The sequence below is a fragment of the Suncus etruscus genome, chromosome 11 (assembly GCF_024139225.1).
Source record: "Suncus etruscus isolate mSunEtr1 chromosome 11, mSunEtr1.pri.cur, whole genome shotgun sequence".
In the NCBI taxonomy this organism is placed as follows: Eukaryota; Metazoa; Chordata; class Mammalia; order Eulipotyphla; family Soricidae; genus Suncus; species Suncus etruscus.
Window position 1 is genome coordinate 70,630,743 of NC_064858.1, and position 24,569 is coordinate 70,655,311.

Here is a 24,569-nt window from a genome sequence, read left to right on the forward strand (position 1 = left end):
AAGAAAAATGGTTTGAGATTTGAGGCAATTTATAGGTTCACCATGAAATCCAAACATGAATTTTATAAATTGAAAAAAGTGACAGAAAGTTGCCATCATGACCAGACTCAAGATGATAATTTCTGACATTTGAAGACTACAGTCTATGAATGCTATGACTCCTAAATCCTATTCTTCTATTTTTTTTGAATTTTATTTTATTGAAACCATTATGATTTACAAAGTCCTTCATAGTTGGATTTCAGACATACAATAAATCAGGGCCAATAAAGGACACCACTGTCAGTGTCGACCTCCCTCCACCAATGTTCCCCAAGAGTATCCCATACCACATGTCCCTGTCCCCAGCCTGCCAGTATAACAGGCTCATTTTAAGTTTAGTTTATTAAAGTCTGGGTCTCTTGATTCCACTGTTGTTGACTTAGGCGTGAAAATTTAGTTCTGTCTTCTTTAACCCCACCAATGCACCTGATACCACTTGACCCCGGCCCCCATCCTTTTATATTTGTATTTCTCTTTCTCTACTCAGTTTCTTTCCTTCTCACCAAATCCATAATTCTAACGACCTCACCCTGATGGATTTATATTTATCATCTGGTCTGGTTTTTCTTTGAAGTCCAATTTTCTAAAATTGTGCTCATACTTTTTTATTTCAAAAATAAGTTACTTAGTTCAACTTTCCTGTTTCTCTGTTTTGAGGTCATACCTATTGGTTCTCAAGGGTTACTAATGGTTTAGTGCTCAGAAATTATTCCTGGAAGGTTCAGGGGAATATATGGGATGCTGTGGATTGAACCTGAATCGGCTGCATGCAAAATAACTGCTCTACTCATTATGCTATTATTCCAGACCCACAACTTTCCCATTACTTATAAACATGCCATAATTTCCCCAGTCATTGAGATATATAGGTAATTAATTTTGTCTGAGTCCACCATTGAATTGTTTCTTATTCCATACTGCCATTAGCAAAAAGTAGTTTTCCATTCTGGCTGATTCCTGTTAAGTTTAAATTAGGTCTACGATATCATCTGCAGGGGTAGTAATGCCATGTAATAAAAATAAATTTTTATATTTAAAGAAACTTTTAATGATGACTTTATTTTAGAAGAAACAAAAGCCAGAGTAGTAAATTCATAGTCAAAATTGTTATAGCGTGAGCTAAAATGTACAATAGCGTTTTTAACTAAATTATAATGGTCTCTACCTATAGTGTCAACTTCTTGCCTTTTCTTTCCTCCCCATCTTCCTTTTCCCCCAATATCCACCTCAAGCCTGTACCATTCTCTCTATTTGATTCATTGTGCTCTCCTTTATTAGACTAAAATTCCTGAAACAAACCAATGTTTCATATATCTGATTGATAAAATAGGCCTTTCAAGGGGATTAATTGTACTTAACTCCTTATACAAATATCACTGCACATGTATTGTCCTGCATTTGCATTTTGTAAGGTCAGTGATGACAGATGTTAGCTCATTTTTAGTTTTGTGTTAGTGTGTGACTTATCACATAGTCATGTGAGCATGGCATTTTGTTAGGCATTGAAAAACTCGCTAAAATGATATAAAAATCCAGCATTTTGGAATCTTAAAATCTTTGGAGACTCTTGGGAAGTTTTTCCATTGCATAGTTATAGAAATATCTGAAGTAGATCTTAAGTGCTTCTATACCACTCTAACATGATGTAAATTTAAACCAAAACATGCAGTAACATGTATATTTGTTTATATACATCTACATAAAATAATTTTTGTGGTAGGAATAAAAAAAAATCCAAAGAATTCAGAATCTGAGTACTCCTAAAGGTGACAATTCACTTCAAATAACAATGCTTTAGAGAAGGAAATTAGTGATCGGAGAGAATTAAATCATTTGTTTAGACTCACTAAGAAGATGGTCTTGTGTAGAACCTTTCTCTGGACCTTGATTCAATATCCTTTCTGGGACCTGACAGTATAAAATATAGATTTATAGTATTTACCAAGTTCTGCCCTGGGCCAATACATGTAGATAAAGAATTGTGAATGAAGAGGCTTCCATTTTGCATTTCTTGTAAACTAACAAATAAGTTTGCTGCAAATTCATGAATACTGGAGAAAGATCAGGCCCTCCTAGGCTAAAGAAATAACTTGGATTTGTGGCACAACAAGTAGACTGTGTGGGTGATATGGTGTTGAGCTTAGAAAACCTGAATCTTTTTATTGTAGGGTGCAAAGCAGGCAAAATCATTTTTCCTCTTGATCATTCAAAGATTTTGCCATGTCAAAAATCCTGATAATATTGGAATTTGGGAATATTGGAATTTTCTGTTGTCAAGATGTAAAGAACATGACATCTATGAATTGTCTTCAATCAAAATGATGATAAAACTCGATGAGCTTTGACATGGTAAATACATAAAGCAGAGAATGACAAGTGTTATCAGAAATAGCTGTAATTCCTAGAGTAACTCTAGTCTAGTTTGCCCAGGGCAAATAATGGTGTAGAACAATTAATATTTCTTAATTTTCTTTAACATGTGTGTGATCTCTCAAAAATATCACACTTCAACACATAAATTATATAGTTACCCAGTTATGACTCACTGAAAAAAAAAACAGCTAATTTTTAAAAAGTATTTATTTTAAGATAATCATAAAATTCTTTCATGGATGTCTGACTGTGTATGAAGAATTCCTGCCTAAGTTTCTAACATTTTTGGTATATATAGAAAATGTTTACTATTTATGATATAAATATGCCTAGGAGAAACATGACTACTTTCTCTCAAAGGGTTGATATTTGAGTGCTAAAAAATATTTGCCTGGTTTGGCCAAGTTAGCACTCTTTTAAAAATAACCCATCTCTAAAAATATTTTTGATATACCTACATTGAATTATTTTTTATATAACATTATGTACCATAAAAAGCTTTGCAACTTAACTAGAATATTTATATATTAATTCTTAGATTCAATAATTAAAAGCTACTTCCCTTTTCTGGCAATGGTTATTCTGCTAGCAAAATGTAAATCTCCTGACATAAACCACAAATCTTCACCCATGAATTCCCAACTATTTTTCATTCTTAGTTCACTTTCAAACATTAAATTTTTGCTGACTTCATACTCATATAGAGGGAATGAGGCTGTATATTTTCCAATATAACTCCTAGAGCACATCTGAATTCTTACATGGCTTTGAAAAAGCACCCATGATTAGTTTATTATTCAATTGCTTCAGCAGTGACTCTTTCTTCTAGGAGCATCCTTATCATTTTCACTGTGCTTGCTTATAACCCTCTGAAGAAGCATTTTATGAGTGCAGTGCATATTTGGCTTGACATGTATTTTGTCTTGTATTTGTTCCTTAAAGGAACTTGTTGCTCCTTCACACCTCATGCCTGATCAGCTTAACATTGAATCAAACTGGCATTGCCTTAGCTGGGTTATCCAGGTAGTGCTCAAAGCTTATTCCAGGTTCTGTGCTGGGGATCAAACCAGGGTCTACCACAAATACCTTACCCTCTTCATTGTCTCTCTAGCCCCTAGCATGCAAATTTAGGTTTATCATAAATTATTGTTCACATTGTTACAATTATAAGAAAAAATCGAATTTGTGTTTCATTCACTCATTACTTTTCTCCTCCTCCTCCACCACCTCCTCCTCCTCTTCCTTTTTTTTCCTTCCTTTTCTCCTACTCTTCCTCCTCCTCCTTATTTCTCTTTTCTCCTCCTCCTCTCTCTCTTTCTCCTCTTTGTTCTTGCTTCTCTATGTGTTTTGCCTACACTCAACATCCTCAGGATCACTCCTGGCAAAGCTAAGGAACCATATGGGGAATACCATGGATTGAACTGGGGTCAGCAGCAAGGAAGGCAAGTGCCTTATCTGCTCTTGCTCCAGCCCCTCATTTCTTCTTTGATTTACATTGGCCTTACAGTTTTATTAGCATTTTAACTAAACAACATATTTTAATGATATTATATTTATAAATCATTCAAATTAAAAGTACCATGAAAACACTACCCAGATTAAAATAATTAATACAATACATAAGTACAAATCTAGAGTTTTCCTTTCTAATTTTTATTTTAATTTTTTAAAAATTGCTTTATTTAGGCACCATGGTTACAAAATTGTTCTTTGTTGGGTTTCAGTCTTACCATCCTTTACTAGTGCATCCTTCCCACCACTGATGTCTCCTGTTTCTTTCTCATCCCCCGACCTTCCCACAACCACCTGTATCTAGGACAGACAATTTTTATTCTTCTATATAATGGCATTTAAAAATCATATTATGACTTTGTTTTTTAAACTCTCAATACACGATGTCCTCAAAATGTCTTTCCAGTTGTTATTCAATGTGGGTGCTCATTACTAAAGGAAGATGGGTCAGAGAGAGATGGGACAATAACCTGTGTTTAGAGGAATAAAAATTATTGAAGCATTTGAGTTCACTATCATGGGGTCTGGGAGTGAGGAAGTTGAGAGTATGGGAACACTCCAGGTGAGGATGTGGTGTTTGAATAATTAAAACAAAATAATAGAGTCTAAAATAGAATAAACACAAATTTTTTAAAGAAAAGAATGTGTCTCAGATCACACCACTTATTGTAACTCCTTGGTTAACCACGTGTTTCTAAAAATTTCAGCCCGCATATCTATAAAAAGCAAAGGAGAGAGAAAGGATGCCATAGGAAAGTCTGTGTGAATTTAAACCAATGATACTCTCTGCTAACAAAATCACACAGATGCTTGAATGTTGTTCCTTAAAAAATAAATCTGAGGGGAGAGAGCGATAGTTTACAGCGACTATGGCTTTTGTTTTAATACCTGACACATATGGTTCCATAAGATTTGCAGGAGTTATTCCTGAACAAAGAGCTAAATGTGGACCCCAAGGCAAAAAAAAAAAATATATGAGTTATATATCTTTTTTAAAACTTTATTTATTTATTTATTTATTTATTTATTTATTTATTTATTTATTTATTTATTTATTTATTGGTTTTGGGGCCATTCCCAGCAGTGCTCAGAGGTCACTCCTGGCTCTGCATTCAGAAATCACCCGGCAGGCTGGGGGACCAAATGAGATGCTGGGAATCGAACTGGGTCCCTTCCAGGGTTTGGCACATGCAAGGCAAATGCCCTACAGCTGTGCTATCTCTCGGGCCCCAATGAGTTATGTATCATAATCCACAACATATATATCTAATTGGAAATTGAAAAAAAATAAATCGTTATCACTCCCCCATTTTCAATGACTATGATTTCCATACCTTCTTCTTACCTATTTTCTTAGAAGGAAGGGCCCTGTATAAGTCCATTAGTCCTAGTTCTTTTAGTTTCTCATTTAGGGCTCTATTTCTTTGCTAGTGTTTTGCCTAGTGAATCTGTCCAGATCCACTGTCTAGTGGTGACAATGGTGTGTTGAAATTTCCCACTACTATCACATTTCCATCCATATGCTTCTCTAGCTTTGTGAGCAAAAGCCTTACATGTTTTGCTGGCTCTACATGTGGTGCATAAAGGTGGATCACAGTTAGTACTTTTTGGTCTAATGTTCCTCTGACCAGTAAGTAGTGTCCATCTTTGTCTCTGAGCACTTTCTTGAAGTTAAATGTAATTTGGTCTGATATAAAAATATAAAAAATAGCCTTTCCCCCCCAGTGGCTTGAATAACTAATTTCCATCCTTTTATTCTAAGCCTTTGTCTATCTGTCTTTTCTGATTTTAGGTCCTCATCTATGAAGTTTGTGAGCTTTAGAGGACTTGGGAATCTTCTGGGTTTTCTCTCCAAATCCCCAGCTGCTAGTGTCTTCCTTAGTTTCCCCCATTGTTCTTTGCATAGGGTGTTTTGGGGTGCTGGAGTTTCAGAGTGTTTTTTTAAGTGGTCTGTTTGCTTGTGTAGGAGTGGTGGGAGGTAGGTCTGTTTAGAGTTTTTTTATTCTAGGTACATGAGTTACCCAAGTATGGTAGATTTGTTGCAGTTTAGTTTATTGGTTTTATTTTTTTTTGTTTTGTTTTCTTTTGTTTTTTGACCCACACCCGGTGACGCTTAGGGGTTACTCCTGGCTATGTGCTCAGAAATTGCTCCTGGCTTGGAGGACCATATGGGAAGCAGAAGATCGAACAGAGGTCCATCCTGGATCAGCCGCTTGCAAGGCAAATGCCCTACTACTGCACTATTGCTCCGGCCCCTAATTTTTTGGGTTTTCCTGTGGTTTGGGGACCACATATTTTCTAAAAAAGAAAGAAGTTGGGCCTGGTCTGCCTAGGGCTATCTGGTATAGCCTGAAGTGTCAGTGGGATTTGTGAGACTGAGACAGTGGCACTATTGCCAGAGTGTGTATGTGTGTATATATATATATATATATATATATATATATATATATATATATATATATATATATTCCTCTGAGGGATCAGTTGGCATGGCTTGTGACTGGCCTCGGCTGCTGGCAAATGGGGGCGGGTGGCGTTTACACGTGGTTAGATTTTAAAAGCTGTTTTCCCCCCACCCCCATGTTTCTTCTCAATCACACTCAAAAAAATAGGGTCTGTGTAATTGGGGTGATGAGTGCTTATGGGAGAACTGCGCCCAGCTTACTTTTGCAGAGGGGAAGGGGCTTGTGACCACCTGAGGCTGCTCCAGGGGGGGAGGGGCCCTCATGATACCATTATTCAGAATTTTATTAGTCTCACACATATCTCCTCAATATTAGTGTTATCATCATAACCATTTTATGCTTAAGAAATATAAGCTTTATTTTACATAAGTGTGGCATTGGTGGTGGGAACTACAATCATGTTTGTAATAATGGTGCATAAATATAGATTTTATAAAAAATATCTAAATATAAAAAAAAGAATGTAAGCTTTAAAAATATAGCCTGGAGCCAGAGCCGTAGGGCATTTGCCTTGCATGCAGTAGACCCAGGATGGACTGCAGTTTGATCCCCCAGTCTCCTATATGGTCCCCCAAGCCAGGAGCAATTTCTGGCACACAGCCAGGAATAGCCCCTGAGCATAACTGGGTGTGACCCAAAAATTAAAACAAAACAAAACAAAACAAAGCAAAAAACCCAGTGGCAACCTCTCAGGGAAGTGTGCCCTGTATTTAGAAATCTAAAGGATTCTCAAGTATGACCAAGTTGCATAGAAGCTAATTGTCAACTCCAAGACCTGGGATATATTTAATGCATGTGAATACTGAGGATTTAACAAAAAGAGCTCATTGTCCTGATAATGATCTTGAGTCACTGCTATTTTCACCTCATTATTCCTCTCGTCTAGGTAACTCATAAAGGGGCACATCAGGGCTATTTCATTTCTCAAATATTCATGGGTTGAATTTTTGCATGATTATCTCAAAGCAAAATAGGGATAAGACCAGATAAAAAGTACAAAGGGTAGGGTGCTTGCTTTGTTTGCTTGGGTGCTTATGGTATGGCATATATAGAATTTGGGTTATCTGTGTACAAAGCAAGTGCCCAAACCCACTGTACTCTCTCTCTCTGGCCCCTATAATACACCTTTAGAAACAATGAAGTGACGGATTTAAACTCCTGGAGAATTGCAGAGCTGAAGCAGCCAACATAAGAGATGTTTTGGGAGTTAAAGAATATTCTTCAAGGAATCCACTAGCTTTTCTTTTGCTTAGTTATGGAGCCTACAAGAAATGTGGACTAAATGACTATTTGAAGCTTTTGAAAGGTATTTAATTCTTTCTATCATGACTGAATTAAACACACATTTCTGTAGTTAGCTCTAAAGATTGTCTCCTAAAAGAAAGGTAAAATACTCTTGTAAAAGCAGACTTTCTTCTCATCATCATTCTTCATTTTCAGTTAACTGCTTCTTAAAATGATGGATTTTAATGATTATCTACCTCAGGAGGTGTCATCACTCATTTAAAAAATAGAGTAAGGAATTGGACTAAAAGCATATAATTTGAAGGTGTAGGCAATATGAGTATGATAAAAATAATTTTATGGAAAAAGTAGGAATTTTATTATTTACTACAGACATGGATCATCTAACGAACAGCATGCTTCATATATTTTTCTCTTTTTTTTTTTTTTTTTGGTTTTTGGGCCACACCCGGTGACGCTCAGGGGTTACTCCTGGCTATGCGCTCAGAAGTCGCTCCTGGCTTGGGGGACCATATGGGACGCCGGGGGATCGAACCACGGTTCGTCCTAGGTTAGCGCAGGCAAGGCAGGCACCTTACCTCCAGCGCCACCGCCCGGCCCCATATTTTTCTCTTTTTACTCAATGTACTATATTTAATTTAGAGATAGTAAAACAAATGGAACACACACATGAACAAAAGAATTTATTGAATTTACTATATATAGAATTAGGTAAATTCAAGTTGGATATTATATTTATAGAGAATATAACATCTACTTAAAATCACACATTAATTTGAATTGTAAATCTGTTGACCTTTCTTCAAAGGAATTTAATACTATCCCTATAGACTTCTATATCTAATTATATAAATACTAGTGAGTTTGAGGAAAGAGTATTTTTAAAAAGTATACCATAATTCTATAATTTGAAAGCTTTATAAATGTTTCCAGGGACGTGATAGACAATAGACAACTACTTCAAAAAGTGCTGAAAAAGCACTGGCAAGAGGAGAAAAGATTCATTAAAATATGTGATGGTTTAACAAAGCATTTTTTTTTTCAACCAGAGGCAATAAGACTTCAGTGATGAGGCCAGAGAGATGGCTAGGAGGTAAGGCATTTGCCTTCTATGCAGAAGGACAGTGGTTTGAATTCCGGCATCCCATAAGGTCCCCTGAGCCTGCCAGGAGCGATTTCTGAGCGTACAGCCAGGAGTGGCCCCTGAGCGCTGCTGGGTGTGACCCAAACTCCCCTCCCTCCCCCCCCCCCCAAAAAAAAGCCTTCAGTGATGGATGGATCTGGTCATTAAGTATTAGATCTCAATAAATGTGAATTAACTTGAGTTTCTACTATTTGTAATAAATAGTTCACTATCTTGATAGACCACTGATAATTAAGTAGATACAAGGTTCAGTTTCTTTATACAAGTTCTATCTTTGAAGAAGTAGAGATACTACTTGGGCTCCAGAAAAAAAAATGTTTTGAATGTGAATTCTAAAATTTCTTCCTTGCTGTTAGCATGTCAGATAACTTTAGGTTATGTCAAAAGGCCTCCGTAGCCAGGAATGGGCTCTGGAGTTGTGTCTAGAGGAGGTAAAAGCCTGAGTCTTTGGTTGCTGAGGGGGTAAAGGAGCACATTCCTGCAGATGCCCAACCTCTGAACACAAGAAGTGAGCCATGCTGAGTAGCATGGAAATAAAGAGCAGTCTACCTTTCTTTCTTGATTTAGTTAATGCCAGATGCATGCAAATTCACATTCATTCTGGCTTGTTCCATTATATTAGAGAAACCTAACAGACAGAAAATATTTTCCCATGGCAAATAATGTGATAGTTTTCTTGGAACTACAAACCACTTGTGCTCCATGCCAGTTGTCTGGACAAGAGAAGGCCTGTCTAAGCTAATCTAGATGCTATGTGAGTTGTGTAGTGTAGACAAGCAGTGTGGATGTGAACAAGGACCCTTACTTTTGGTACTGGGTTTCCTCAAAGAGAAGGAAAGAAAAACAAAAACAAGGAGCAAATCATTTTCTAAAAGATGAATATGAGAATACATTCAAACAACCTTCACAACACTCCAATGTTTGAAGCTTATTTCATATTTTTGTGGGGGGTGAAGTGTCATAAAACAGGGCTTCTTAAAGTTTTTCTACTCACATCCCTTCTTGTCTCAGAAATGTTTACATTGAGCCAGGGTAGCAGGGGTCTCAAACTCAATTTACCTGGGGGTCGCAGGAGGCAAAGTCGGGGTGTACTTGAGTGCAAAGTCAGGAGTAAGCCTTGAACATTGAGGGGTGTGACCCAAACAACTAAAACAAAATAAAACAAAAAAAGATTCCTCTAAGGCAAGGCCACAAAATGTTGTACAGAGGGCCGCAAACGGCCTGTAGGGCCGCGAGTTTGAGACCCCTGCTACTATATAGGTATGTGGACTATATATACGAATCAAAATTTACTGATAGTAAATTATAAGTTTATTCAAATATGATTTTAAGGTATTTTTATGACTCCAAAGGGGTCATGATACAGTTTAAGAAACTGGATTTTAGAAGACATTGTGCATAGTATATATGAAAAGGTAATCATTATATTATTCTTTGCATATATAACAAAGTTATTGATAAGTTATGTAATTTTGGATATGGTACAAGTGATTTTAGGGACAGGAGAGATAGAAGAGTGGATAGGGTATATGCTTTGCATGTGGTCAACTTTAGATATCTGGCATCCCACATGATTCTCCAAGTACTGTCAGGAGTAATCCTTGAGTGCAAAGCCAGGAATAAGACCTGAACACCACTGAATGTGACCCAAAACAAAACAAAACAAAACAAACAAACAAAAAAACCAAACTTTGGCTCAAGAGATAATATAGCAGTTAGGGCACTTGCCTTGCACACTGTTGACACAGATTTGATCCCCACCATTCCCTGAGTATTGCCAGGAGTAATTTCAGATCCAGGAGTAAATAAATATTGAGCACTGCCATGGGTGGCCTCAAAAAATTAAATAAATAAAACATGCTGTTTTTTTCCTCTTCCCCCAAAACATGTTGGTTTTATTTTATTTGTGCTGCTTAAATAAAGATTTTATATATTAAAAAATAAAACAAACCTAAATATGGATAAAAAATGAGAGTGCAGTTGAAGTTTTATAAACATTTCGACTGTGAAGATATATTAAACATCCTTCAAATTTAATAATTTATACCTTTGAAAGCATACATAAATGAATTGCTCTAGTCTGTTGAATTGATTGGATTCACATCAGTCAATATAAGACATAAAAATATTCTGACATGAGTAAATGCTTTTCCGCTTAGGCATAGCCCCATTTCTTTGAATTGTGTTTCCCATAAGCTGTAATATGAGTTAGGTGCTCAGGATATAAATTCAAAGCTTTGGGGTAGCCTTTGGATGGAAAAGTTAAATTTGGTCAACAGACCCAGATCCTGGGACTCTATTGATCTACAGTGGGTCTTTAAAAGTAATGTGGGACCTTCAACAGATCCGCTTAGATTCAGGATTAAGAAAAAAAGGAGGGGCTGGAGAGATAGAATGGAGGTAAGGCATTTGCCTTGCATGCAGAAGGACAGTGGTTCGAATCCCACATCTCATATGCTTTAGTTGTGCTTGGACAATACTGAGGTAGTTGTGCTTGGACAATACTGAGGTAGTACTATTCATAGAAGAGGAAAATTAGGGATAAGAAGAAAACTGAAGTGACCAGCCCTGGGTTGGTGATGACACGAGCAAACACTGAAAGTGAACAAAGAGTAGCGAGAGTAAGGAGATATGGGTCTCAGTTATTTGGAGGTTTATCTGCAAGGTTATCTTAGAAAGATATTTAGTAGGAGCTGAGGTTTTGAAGAAAGATTACAGTGGTGGGAAATAATGGAGCTTGAGTAATCCATCCAAATTGTAATTGAAGCCAGCACAATGAAGACCCACAGGAAAATGATGTACCATTGAGGGAAGAGAGTGCTCCAGAGAGAGATGCCTGTGGAGTCTCGCATTTAAAGGGGCAGCCGGATACATTTGGTAAATTACTTAATATCCATGAAACTCAGATAATAACTACTTTATTTTGGTATTGCCATTTAGAGGAAATAATACATGTACAGTTTTCAGCTATAATTTGATGTTCACTAAGTGTCCCCTTTTCTTTCTAATTTTTATGCTAGGGCTTTACTACATAGTAGAGATGGTAAACTTTACTATCCTTACAAATAGACCATACTACTTATTTCTGCACAAGAACCATCAATATAGATTTGAAGGAAATGGCTTGTCTATTCAAAGTACATTAAAAAACTTTGCTTAAAATTACAGTTTAAAATGTCTGAATTGGGACCAGAGCAATAGCACAGTGGTAGGGCATTTGACTTGCATGCGTCTGACCGAGGACAGACCTGGACCAATCCCTGCCATCTCATGTGGTGCCCCAAGCCAAGAGTGATTTCGGAGCACATAGCAAGGAGTAACCCCTGAGCATCACCAGGTGTTGCCCCCACAAATAACCCCAAAATATTTTTTCAAAAATAATGCCTGAGTTCATGAAAATATACAAGTAAATTTTGCAAAACCAGTTGCAGTACACCACTTCTATATTAGTGTCATAATATTAGTTAGGATCTGACAATACTTAAACAATGATTTGTATATATGTTATATGTGTTAAATATATATGTTAAGTAGAAATATATATGTTAAATAGAAAATAACTAATATTTATATAATATTCAAAAGTGCATGACAATAGAGTACCAAATGATGATAGTTCATATATAAAAGATGCTGTAAAATAACAGGATAAATCATTTTTATACAGGTCTAATTAGTTGATGAAATTCAGTATGAAGAAAATCTGATAAAAGCAAAAAGGTTAAATAAGTAAATCAAGTCCCTGATTAGCTCTGTTCTTCAGATCTACATCTACCCCAAGAATACAGCTCAATATAAACTCATTCAATAAATATAGCAATTTAACTTGATGAAAATCATTAATTAAAAATTTCTCCATATTTAAGCCCTAAATTCCTAACTAGGAAACAATGAGTTGCAAACTGTTACCCTTGAAGTTTTAAGATTTTTTTTTCCCAAAGTAAACATAAGAATTTATGTTATATGAGCACCACTAAGAATGTATGTAACGATTCCCTGCTTCTCACAGAGGTCACGAATAATTTTGAAAATAATTATTGTGCAACCGATTTGTCTTTTGGAGCTTAAAAAGAAAACATCCCACTTCAATGATAACTCAAGGCAGCTGAACTCTGGGCTTTGTAGCCCCTGTGTAAACCCTGGACTAAATCAAGTGAGGAGCTGCTACTTCTAAAAAAGGTTGGGTTACCATCCTGACCCATGTGGAAGCCATTTCTTCTTCCTGAAGAGTGACAATGTGGCACTGCAGTCAATGCTTCTACACTGCAAAGTTGGCTACTCCTTCTGAAATTGAAATAAATTGCTGAGGGAATGTGCAGAACAGCAGTTGATGGATTGGATGTGGAGCGCGGTGGGCCCACATGGGTAATAGCTGTATTACATTAAAGCCCAGAAATGTAAATTGAAAACCCACCTAAAATATTGTACTTCTCAGTACAAATCAAGACTTCACAAACATAAAGAAGATTTTTATATTTTAATTGAAGTTAATTTCAGGAAAGAGGGAGTTAATTAACCAATGAATTATTTACTGGAACCTCCATCTCTTGCCAATTTGTTCTGATTTGTGGCTGGTCAATTAATCTTTGCAATAATAGAACTTTGAAGAAGCAATGATGAAACTCGAGAATACATCCTTAGTTCAGAATGGAAAGCCTTCGTATTTTTGTATGCCAGCTTCCTCATTAATCTGTATTATCCACCAATCTTGACATCAGTGCTTCTTCATTTATCAAGGGGTTTATGGAGTGATTCTTGTCTTTTCCATTGCTGTGGGGAATAAGTGGCTCACTCCACGCCTACAGAGGTCAAGCTCTGATCAGTGGCCTTGAGATAGAGAAATAAATGCAAAATTCTTCTTGATCACAAATGGGTGGGGAAATATAAGAGGCAGAATAGAGCTATGTAATGGCAAAGTGAGTATCATATACATAGACAACAATTAAAGAGTGAATGGGCTGGGAAAAATGTGAATTTGTGTTCTAAAAGGTAGAGGGCAGAGTGGTAAAAATAATTTCAGCCTCAGAAATCCTCAGCTTGGTTTCTAGTTCAACTTAATTGAACACTTTGTGTTTTCCATCTATTATGAGAGTTTCTAATAAGCAAGTGTTTTTGCTTATTTATCAAAAATTTTGTGGATATCTTCGCAAAAAGGCCATACCCCAGGACAGAGGAAATACATGGTTGAAAATGATAAGTCACTCAAAGTTTACTTCATTGAATGTTGTCTAGATTGCAGAATCAAATGGACCCATTTATTTGGTCGTTTCTTCTTATTATTAATTTTTTAAATTAACCTCACTCACCTTTACACAGTTCTATGAGGTAGGCACCCTAATCTTTGAGGTGAAAACAAAGTGAACAAAAAATGACGTGAAAAGTGACCTGAACTCAGCTAGTGTTTTTCAAGGTTACTTGGCTAATTCACTTTAAGTTACTCAATGATAGATTCTAGATCCTAGCAGAGATTTTTAGCATCAAATGCATTAAAGTGTGGAGAAGAGAGGAATATTGTACAGATTCAGCACATTTGGTCAACAGACTAAAGCCCTCTCAGAAATTTGCTAGACACCCTTTAGGCTGCTGTATCATGAGGAAATGCAGACTCTAAGTATGTGTTATGGCATAAAAGGGAAACAGCAAACTGCAAACAGCAAAAAATGTAAAGGTTTTAACTAGATGTTTGGAGTTGGAGAGACAGTACAGGGGAAAGGCACTTGCCTGGCATGTGGTTGACCAAAGTTTAATCCTGGCACCACCCTGTCCTCTGAGTAGTGATATTTAGAGTCAATCCCTTAATATTGTCAGAGTCCCTTGATATTGTCAGGCATGTCTCCCAAATCCAAGCAAATACAATATAGAAAAACTAAAAATAATAAAGCTTTCAGAGATTATCTGGGACTCCCAACAAAACTTGGTTATTATAACTTTAAAAATGCTCATCTACCTTCTATACTGTCAGTGAAGGAATTGTGCTTATTGTATGGTTTCTTTGGAAATAATACAATGTTTTATACAGAGTCTAGATTGCTGTCCAGCACTTAAAACTCTAAAACATTTTATCTGGAGGTGGTTAAAAATTAGTCCACTTTATAGATGAGCAAATTAGTGTAGGTTGTAGATGAAAATGGAAATAACAAGGTAAAAACAATAAAAGGTTTTTCAAAAGTTTATGAGGTAAATTCAGTGAGAGCTTTATCTGTTTTGTTGCTGTTCAGAGATTCTTCACTTGAGCTGATATGATAGAATGATGACTTCTGAAAAAATTATCAGAATTTGAACATAAGGGAACATTAAGAAATATGCCATGAGAAAAATCATTTCTCTCTCTATAAGTGTAATTGAACCCTGTAGCTAACAAAATAATCGCAGAATCATCTCGATAGTTATTTTTCTAAAATTACTTGCAACTCAGTCCCTGCAAAATGAGCTAGACATATACTTGAAACTCTTTTTCAGAGTTATAATTTTATGATATTGTAATAAATTTCAAGATGACCATGGGGAGTATGTTTTATACACAAGCATTTTACTGCTACTATGAATTTACAATAATTGGAGATAATTTACTATTTTATGAAGCATAACATAGTAATTGTGCCATTTTCAACATTAAAGAGAAAAGAGGGAATGATGCTTGCTCAGGATGATGTATGATTCACATCCTCCTTTGAATGTTTCCTTTGGAAAATGGTGTATTGTTGCATACAACAATATTGCAGCTTCTTGTTCAAATGCTGAAAACACATTAATTTTCATGTAATCAGAACCTTACCTTTATGGGATTACTAAATTTATGTAAACTTGGATATTTTCTTTCTTTTTTAAAAATATAAATTACTTTATTTAAATATAGTTGACATAGTTCATCATAATATATTGTTCCAGGTAAGTGGGAGCAAAATTATTAAAAAAAAAGAAAAGAGAGAAAACAGTATAGCAATAAGAAAATTTGTGAAAATTATTGTATCTGAGAATGAGGTCATTAAGTCATTGTTACAAGGTTTAGTAAGCTCTTGATGCTAGTTGATTATCCTGTTACTTCTTTGGTTTCTGATGATTAGGTGGCTTTAAATAAACATTGGCATCTGGTTGGTGTGCTCCTATGAGGATGACAGTATTAAAAAGAATGGGTATCGTCACCCAGGAATTCCCAGCACTATTTCTGATATGTGACACTTGTGGGGCATGTATTCAGTTGCCAGGGCTTCCAGAAATATGAGAAGGCAAGAAGGGTGCCCACACTCACTCCAAAAAAGTCCTGCTGATGTCAGCCCAAATGCTGGCAAACCTGGACTTTTGGTCAGATTGATGTTTCTGCAGAGTCACAGATGAGTGCTGAGCAAGGCCATTGGGGAAGCGGCAATTGTGGTTGGTGGGGGCAGCAGGCATGGTTTTGGCAGGGTGGGAACCTGACCCACTCTCTCCTCACAAGATTGCCAGCTTCCAGCTGCATGGCCAAAATAGCCAGGATTTTTCATTGCTTGGTTTATATCTCTTTTGAGAACAGAAGGAATCTATGGAGCTGATTGGGTACAGATGTGGGAACTGCCTTTCTCTATTTTCAATTTTTAGAAAGTCCTTTTTTTTAGTCTATACCTGATATACACATTGATTTTTGTAACCCGTGGATTCACAAATCATTGCTTTGATAAGACATAAACAAATCCATATAAATGTGGCTGGCAGCATCCAACACAAGCTATCATTTGTCAACATTCTTCACGTAGCTGTTAGATTTTGAAGAAGGGCTTTGTGACTTGCTGGGTTTGGCTACATCAGGATTCTACTTGATTGCTGCATGAAGGGACTTCTCCAGGGTTGAATAAATGCTCCAAGGGATCATTTATAAAGAGGTTGTGAATGAATGGTGCTGACCTCTGAGGCACAAAACTCTGAAAAAGTGACTCCTATAGAAAACACCTATCAAAAGGAACTAGATTTTTGTATAGAATATATTTTTCAAATTAAGAGATCTGAGATTGCTTATTCAGTAGCAGCCTCCTAAAACAAATTCATTATCTCTTTATATACTTCTGTTGGTGTTGCGGATAGGCCTAAGAAAACTGTTTTATTTGTCTAATTTATATGCCTTTCCTTTGTCTGCACTATACCAGTTTAGATGTCACCTGTAATAACTATGAAAAATTGCTGTGTGCTTCATGTTCTTCTTTTTTAATCTGTAATAGAGGTTCTCTATAACTTCCAAAGGGAGTTTAGTTCCAAGCAATAACAAATCTAATTTCACTGTACTGACTTGCAATCTCTTGCTGTAATAGGCATTTTGTTTAGTATGAAAACTCATCAGTAAGGATTTTCTTAAAATTGTTCCATTTATTTTAGGGAAATAAACAAAAATACTATGTTTATTCTAGATAACCTAAACATTTTGATAATATAATAGATGTAATTAAGGTATATTATTGTACCATCTTTAATTTTGAAAACTTGAGTTTCTTTCTTGTGCTGTACATGAATCTGGGAGTCATATCTTTACAGATATCAGTTTAATAGCAATGCCATTTTGCTGCTTAAAACTCTCAGTGGATCCTTTTTGCTTATCAAATTAATTACTTATGCTGACATTTAAAGCCCATTATTATTTACCATATTTTTGCCCATTACATATTAATATCAATGATATAAAAGCATATTATTCTAATTATTCTAAATGTGTTCTCTCTGACATATTTTCCCCAACTTTTAATCTCACAGCATTTCTTTCATGTCTCAGTATAGTCCCAGAAGGATTATCCTTCTCCTTGCCCTTTGGAAATCATCCAATTCCTTATTCTTTCTCTCAGATGTCATTATTTTTAAGTGTTGCTTCTTAATTCACTCTATATAACTGCTTTCTTTTGAGAGACCACCATCCCTGCATTATTATTATTGTTGTTGTTGTTGTTGTTGTTGTTTTTATTATTGATTTGGATTTGGGGCCCATATGTAGTGGTCGGGATTCAGTCAGTTTCTGCCATATGCAAGTCAAGTGACTTAAACCCCCTATTTCTAGTATTAAATGATCTACATTTATTTAAAAATAGCATTTTAATTTTTATTTACATGTATAAATTCATAAACCTACTGTATATAAACCCCACTACATTCCATGAAAATTCTAGTGCCTTCAGATTGATCTATTCTCCTATCCCAAGCCTTCTATTCATTCCCCTCTTTCTTTGGTAACCATCATCCTTTTAAATAGAATTTAAAAAATTATTTTTATTGTGATGTGTTAGTTTGAAATGCTTATTTTTATTCTACACAAGAAAAAACACATTTAGAAAATAACTTTTACTTTCTGATATTTTATTTTGTATTATTTCTTCAAGTTCTAAAAGGCATAATATATTTATTTTTTTTAATGTATGTGCCATATCTGGTGGTACTTAAGGTTACCTCTTGGCTCTGCACTCAGGAATCACTCTCCTAGGCTAGAGAACCATATGGAACCCTTGAAATTAAACCCACATTGGTTGTGTGCAAGGCAATCACTCTATCTGCTGTACTATGGCTAATATTCCACTAAACACACAACTTTTTTTTTATCTAGTCAGTCATATGTAGATGGGCATTTGTGTTCTTTTCAGGTCTTAGATACTGAGAATTATTAGTGTTTTTCCTGATTTTTTTTGATAAATATCCAATGGGTGGATCATATGGAATTTATATTTTATGATTTTACGTTATTAAGGAAGTGCCATACTGTTTCCCATAAAGATTGCACTAATTTACATTCCCACCAACAGTGTATGAGATTTCCTTTTCTTCCTCCACATCTTCCTGAGCATACACTATTTCCAAACATCCTAAAATATCATTCTTACAGGTGTGAAATGATAGCGCATTGTTATTTTGATGTTTATTTCCCTAATAATAATGTTAAGCATTTTTTCATATGCCAACAGACCAATCAATGTTGAGCCAACTATTCCATAGTCTACCCACTTATTGATGGTGTTTTGAATTTACTCAGCTATGTTATGTAATATTTTATGTATTAACACCTTATCTCATTAATTATGTGCATAATCTCCAACTTTATACATTTTCTTTTATAGAAAACACTCAACCATACTTACCACTGCATAGAGGGCCTAGGGCTTCTTCAAAAGTGCTTAGGGCTTATTAGAGCACAGGCTGCGCAGTACTGGAAATTGAACCCAGGGGCTTCACACAGACTAAATAGTTGCTACCACTTGAGCTAACATCTTCTGGGTCCTGATCTATTTTCATTTTCATTTTTTCTTTTTTGGCTTTTGGGCTACCTTCAGTGATGTTCAGGGATCACTCCTAGTAGCGCACAGGAGACCATATCTGGTCCTGGGGATCTAATCTGCCTTTGCTGCTTGCAAAGCAAGTACTTTAGCCTCTGTGCTAATCCTTAGTCTATCCAGCTCCAACCTCTAGGTTAAGGTAGTCTGGGCATTCAGACAGTTATGGTTGTGCTTTGCAAAAACTTATAACTTTGTCTTATCCCCAAATAATGAAGGTATTGTGTTTTTTTACTTACAGGTAATTCATTTTAGTACAAATGCAAATGTCAGGTTTATTCTTTAACACATTCATTGATTTAATTACAGCTTCTGTTTCTGAATCATAATAAATGAGAATCACAGCTGAGACATTTAACATATTACTAGTTACCTTTTAGGTATATTCATTTCTCTAGTAATAGCTCAGATTTTCTAATTTATATGTATATGTATATATGTCACTCATCAAATTTTGCAAACATCAGGCACATATATTAACAAATTATTACTTGAATTAAAAATCATCCATAGCTAAAATCTCTAGCCCTATGCTTTTTTAAAATAAAAATCAATATTACATTCTGTTATTGATTTTTTGTGGTATTTGGGATCAATCCAAGGATTCCATCCACAAAGCATGCAAACATGCCTTCCACCATGGAGCTACATTCTTAATACACGTATCCCCCCCCAATACATGTATTCTTACACTTACTGAATAATGTACAACTTGGCATATACTTATTTAACTAACATTTTCAAATTTATTATCATATACTAGATTATGGTAGATTTATAATCTGTAACAGCTACTCTATTTTATTTGATTAATAATTTTATTTATACATATAGTCCTGCTTTTGAAGAAAATTATTTTTAACATTTAACCTGAATTATTTTTTTTGTATAACATAAAATCAGGTATGTGTGGATCAAGTAGTAAAATGAAGCTATGTATAACTTTTTTATACTTGCTGGTTTACTTATATTTTTTTTTTGATGAAAGGACAGAAAATTATGACTAAAAGCAAATTGGGTGAAAGCATAGCAATATAAAACAGGCTTTTATGATAACAGTTCATAAATACATATTTCCAAATGCGATCAACGGAGATACTTCAAGGGGAAATAATTTATTTGTTGTTATTCTATAGAATAAATGCTTTATTTTTCATTTTGGACTTATTAGGAAATTATTCTATACATAATATAATAATATATATATAATATTATATATATTTCTATATTAGAAATATTTTTTATAAAAAATTGTTCACTCTCCAATAGTGCTCAGCACTTCTGGTTCTGTATTCAAGGATCACTCCTGGTGGGATTCAGGGGATCAAACAGGGTATTAGGAATGGAACAAAGTTTGTCTGCATGTAAAGCAAGTCCCCTGCCTGCTGCACTATCTCTCTGACCTTTTGAAAAAAAGTCTTCTATGAGGGCTTTGTAGAAAACTATAAATTATATGGCATAAAGTTTTATTTATATTGTTGCAAATATTACTATGCATTGTTATTTATAATGTTTTATATAACAAATTCTAACTTTTATTTTTAACCATTCTTACTTTAAGTTAAATATATAATCAGCAATATTTAATTTTTACAGAGGCCATTCCTGGCAGTATTGGGGTCATGTATAGCTTTAGGGGTTTAATTTAGGATCTTACACCATCTAAGGAAGTGATCTATCATTTAAACTATGTCCCCTTCAATTATCAACTATTTTCTTATTTTACCTGTTATCTTGTCAACAAAATGACTGAATGGAAGAATTAAAATTAATTATTGAGGTTTTTTTTTACTATACTACAATTGACATGTAAAATATTCATTGTATTCATCTGAGTATCTTTGACCAGATGGTTCATTCTCTTCCCTATTCTACCACCAGATTCATTCTCCTAGTTTTTGTTAGTAAAATATACATAATGTTGAGACTATGTCTTTCTTTAGTGTTAATTTTTAAAATTTTTAATTTAACACATTCTTTCCTGGCAATAATCTACCACCAAATGTCAGGTCTTATGTTTAAAAGAATAATATAAAGATAAATGTTCACTTTAAACCAGAGCTTTCCCCAAAATTTTTGTCGTACATTTTTCAACACTGGTTCAAGTTTTGCTCTAATTTCAAACCAGCATGTTGACGATAAAAAGATTTAAAACAGATCCTGCCATCACTATCTCTATTTTCAGTTATTTTATCAGTTCCTCATCGCTTTGACGCTTATTCTCACTCATCTAGACATAAAGTCCCATGAATCTAACCTTAATAATATGTGTGATCTGTTTCCTCTTTCTGATACTAATTGTAGAACAAATCAAGCTGCTTTTAATTGATTTTTCTAGTTCTCCAATGTCCTTATTTTCTGTACACAACTGCAGGATTAACTTTCAAGAGCCTTCAAATTATTAAAGTATAATTTATTTTCTCATATAAGTGTTTGTTATTATGTATTTGAATGAGCATATTCTTAATATAATCATTACTAAAACAAATAAGTGGTATAATAATAAAATAAGCAAGCATGTATAGTAAAAGCTTTATTCAATACTGTTTAGAAAAATTGAGTCTACAACCCTTGCTGTTATTAGAATAAAATCCAGGGGCCGGAGAGATAGCATGGAGGTAAGGCGTTTGCCTTTCATGCAGGAGGTCATCGGTTCAAATCCCGGCGCCCCATATGGTCCCCCGTGCCTGCCAGGAGCAATTTCTGAGCCTGGAGCCAGGAATAACCACTGAGCACTGCCGGGTGTGACCCAAAAACCACAAAAAAAAAAAAAAAAAAAAAAAGAATAAAATCCAAATATTTACTTGGCACAGGGGAAATCACTCTCTACACCTCAATTTGTAGACTACAAAACTGGGTATAAAAAGATATTTTCCTCAGCATTCTGAGGATGAATGCTACAATGATTGTAAAGCATTTAAAAAAACATAACAACAAAAAAAACATAACATAGGCCACATGCAATTATTTCTCACTGGAGATGAAGGTTAATTTCGCTTCATCAAAATTTAACATTATAACCAGAAAGTTTGCATTAGAAAACAAGATTAAGAACTAAAAGTATTTTTATTAATAAATGGTTTATCTTGTTATTCAAGCCCAAATCCCAGTTATTTCTATCACACATTGAAGATTATTAGTCCAAGTATAAATATAACAAGAGAGTTAGTTATCTATGAAATGAATATTCCATATATGTCAGACATGATTCCACATTTAGATACACTAAAATACAATAGGGAAAAAGAAAATAGATTTTTATTCTCTCAGAGCTTGCTTACTTTCCAGTTTGAAGAAGAAAACAAATAGAGAAACAACTCATAATGATATCTTCATTCTTTGCAAAGTGCTAGGAGGAAAATAAAAACAATAGTATAAAGAACAGCTGTGTCTAAGAAGCAGCATTGTTTCAGAAGGAGAATAGATCTGTAGTGATGGCTGTCCAGGGAACAAAGAGCCTGGGGGATGTTCTCTGCATAGATGAGGCAGCAAAGGTCCTGTCTCTGATGTGAAAATGTTGCCAGAAATAGCAAGACACTTGTATAGCTCAAAAGAGCAGACAAACACAGGCACAAGCAAGGGAAGAATAAAAAAAAACCTTTTTATGTAGATTTATATGCCCAGGGATTGATGTTATTAAGGGTCTTTAATAGATTTTGAAGCTCACTTATACTGGAAATAAAAAAAATAGAGAGAAAAAAATCAATAATTCAATAAATGGAGCTATATTAGATTTAAAACATTAGGAGGTGATAAGTTCAAGGCACTTTTGCTGAAAAGATGTCAACTTCTCTGTCAATGCTGGCTCATTTTTGTGTGTTTTGAACAGGTTATTTTAGGATTTCCAAGTGATCTTTCATGTTGAAGGCAGTAAGAAATGAAAACTACAGTATTTGACACCCATTTCTTTATTATAGTAAATTTTACATACCATAAACTTTACCTATTTAATTATATTTTTAATTATATAGCTCTCTGGTAATAAATATACATTGGACAGTTATCACAACCATCCATATCTGAAAATTTTTAATCTTTTAACTGAAATGCTACACATTTGTACAATGTACCATATAATGTTTATATATTTATATATGTGTATATATACATATATATGTATGAACATGACCTCTCCATTCTTCATTTCCTACTTCCTGGAAATCATGTTATTTTTTTTTGTCTCAATGTATTTGATTACAAAATGTTTTACAAAGGTGGAATCATACAATATTAGTCCTTTGTAATTGGCTTATTTTATTTAGCATAATGTCATGAAAGGTCAATCCTGAAGCATGTCACAGATTTCCCTTTAAGGAACAATATTTCTGTGTACCTATATATATGTATTATATATTATTTTGTTCATCTATTTATTTGTTGAACAATTTGGTGGCTTTTATCTTTTGGCTATTGTGACTAAGGCTGGTATGAACAAAACTTCTATATATTTGCTATTTTACCCAAAGATATGTTCTTTTTCCTAGATTTCCACATTAAAATAAATTTTACAACAAGATAATATGCCCACAGAAAAGTATCATATTTTCTCCTTTATGCACCTAATAGTATAGGAGAACAATCAAATTTGATTGTTTTCCATTGCAGTGATATAGGAGTAACATTTATTTTCAGAGCTACACTATGGTTTAAATTGTTATCACAGAACAACTAAAAGAAACATGAATCATATTTTGATGGTTAGAAATTAAAGCATTTTTCAAATATAAAAAGTTTTACTCTAAGATATTTTACAGTTGTAAAGGTAGCTAAGTAAATTAAAACATTATAATTAAAAACCTAAATGATACATTAATACATTTATATCATTGAAAAAAAATTTTTTTTTTTTTGGTTTTTGGTCCACACCAAGTGATGCTCAGGGCTTACTCCTGGCTCTATATCCAGGAATCACTCTTGGTCATGCTTGGGAGATGATATGGATGTTGGGAATCAAATCAGGTCTTTCACACGCAAAGCAGGGCCCTACCAGCTGTAATAATACAGCCCTACCAGCTGTACATCACTCCAGCACTAAAGTAAATGATCTTTGAATAAAATGGGTTAAGCATTCTGATATGCAATTATTCTGTAAACTGACTGAATATTTGATTGTAAAAGTACATAATTTTCAATAATCACCTCAGTACAAAGAAATTTAAAACTAAATCAAGCGTAATAAAGCAATAAAACCCAACTGCCATATGAGCATTTTAATATTTTTAGACATATTTATCTAGGCAAATTTTCATTAATGTTTATAAAACATTTGTTAATTATTTACATATTATTTTATGAGATCCTTCCTCTTCTATAAAAATACTACTTTTCCTTTTAATATAGAACTAATAATATATTAAGAACATTTCCCACATATTATATATTTCTAAGCAAAGCATATATTATTGACAAACAATTTAGAAATACTTGGTAGTTAAGATGAGGCTGAAAGACAGATTGAATATCAATATTAAATAAGCCATTTACGAGGTGGGATATGCTGTGAGATTGGCAAAT

At 34.5% G+C, this 24,569-nt stretch overlaps 1 protein-coding gene across 3 annotated transcripts in view; it reads right to left on the reverse strand.

Annotated features, from left to right (window-relative positions):
- SYT1 (synaptotagmin 1) overlaps positions 1 to 24,569 on the reverse strand; it is a 594,801-nt gene that overhangs the window by 361,862 nt on the left and 208,370 nt on the right. The window lies entirely within an intron of this gene.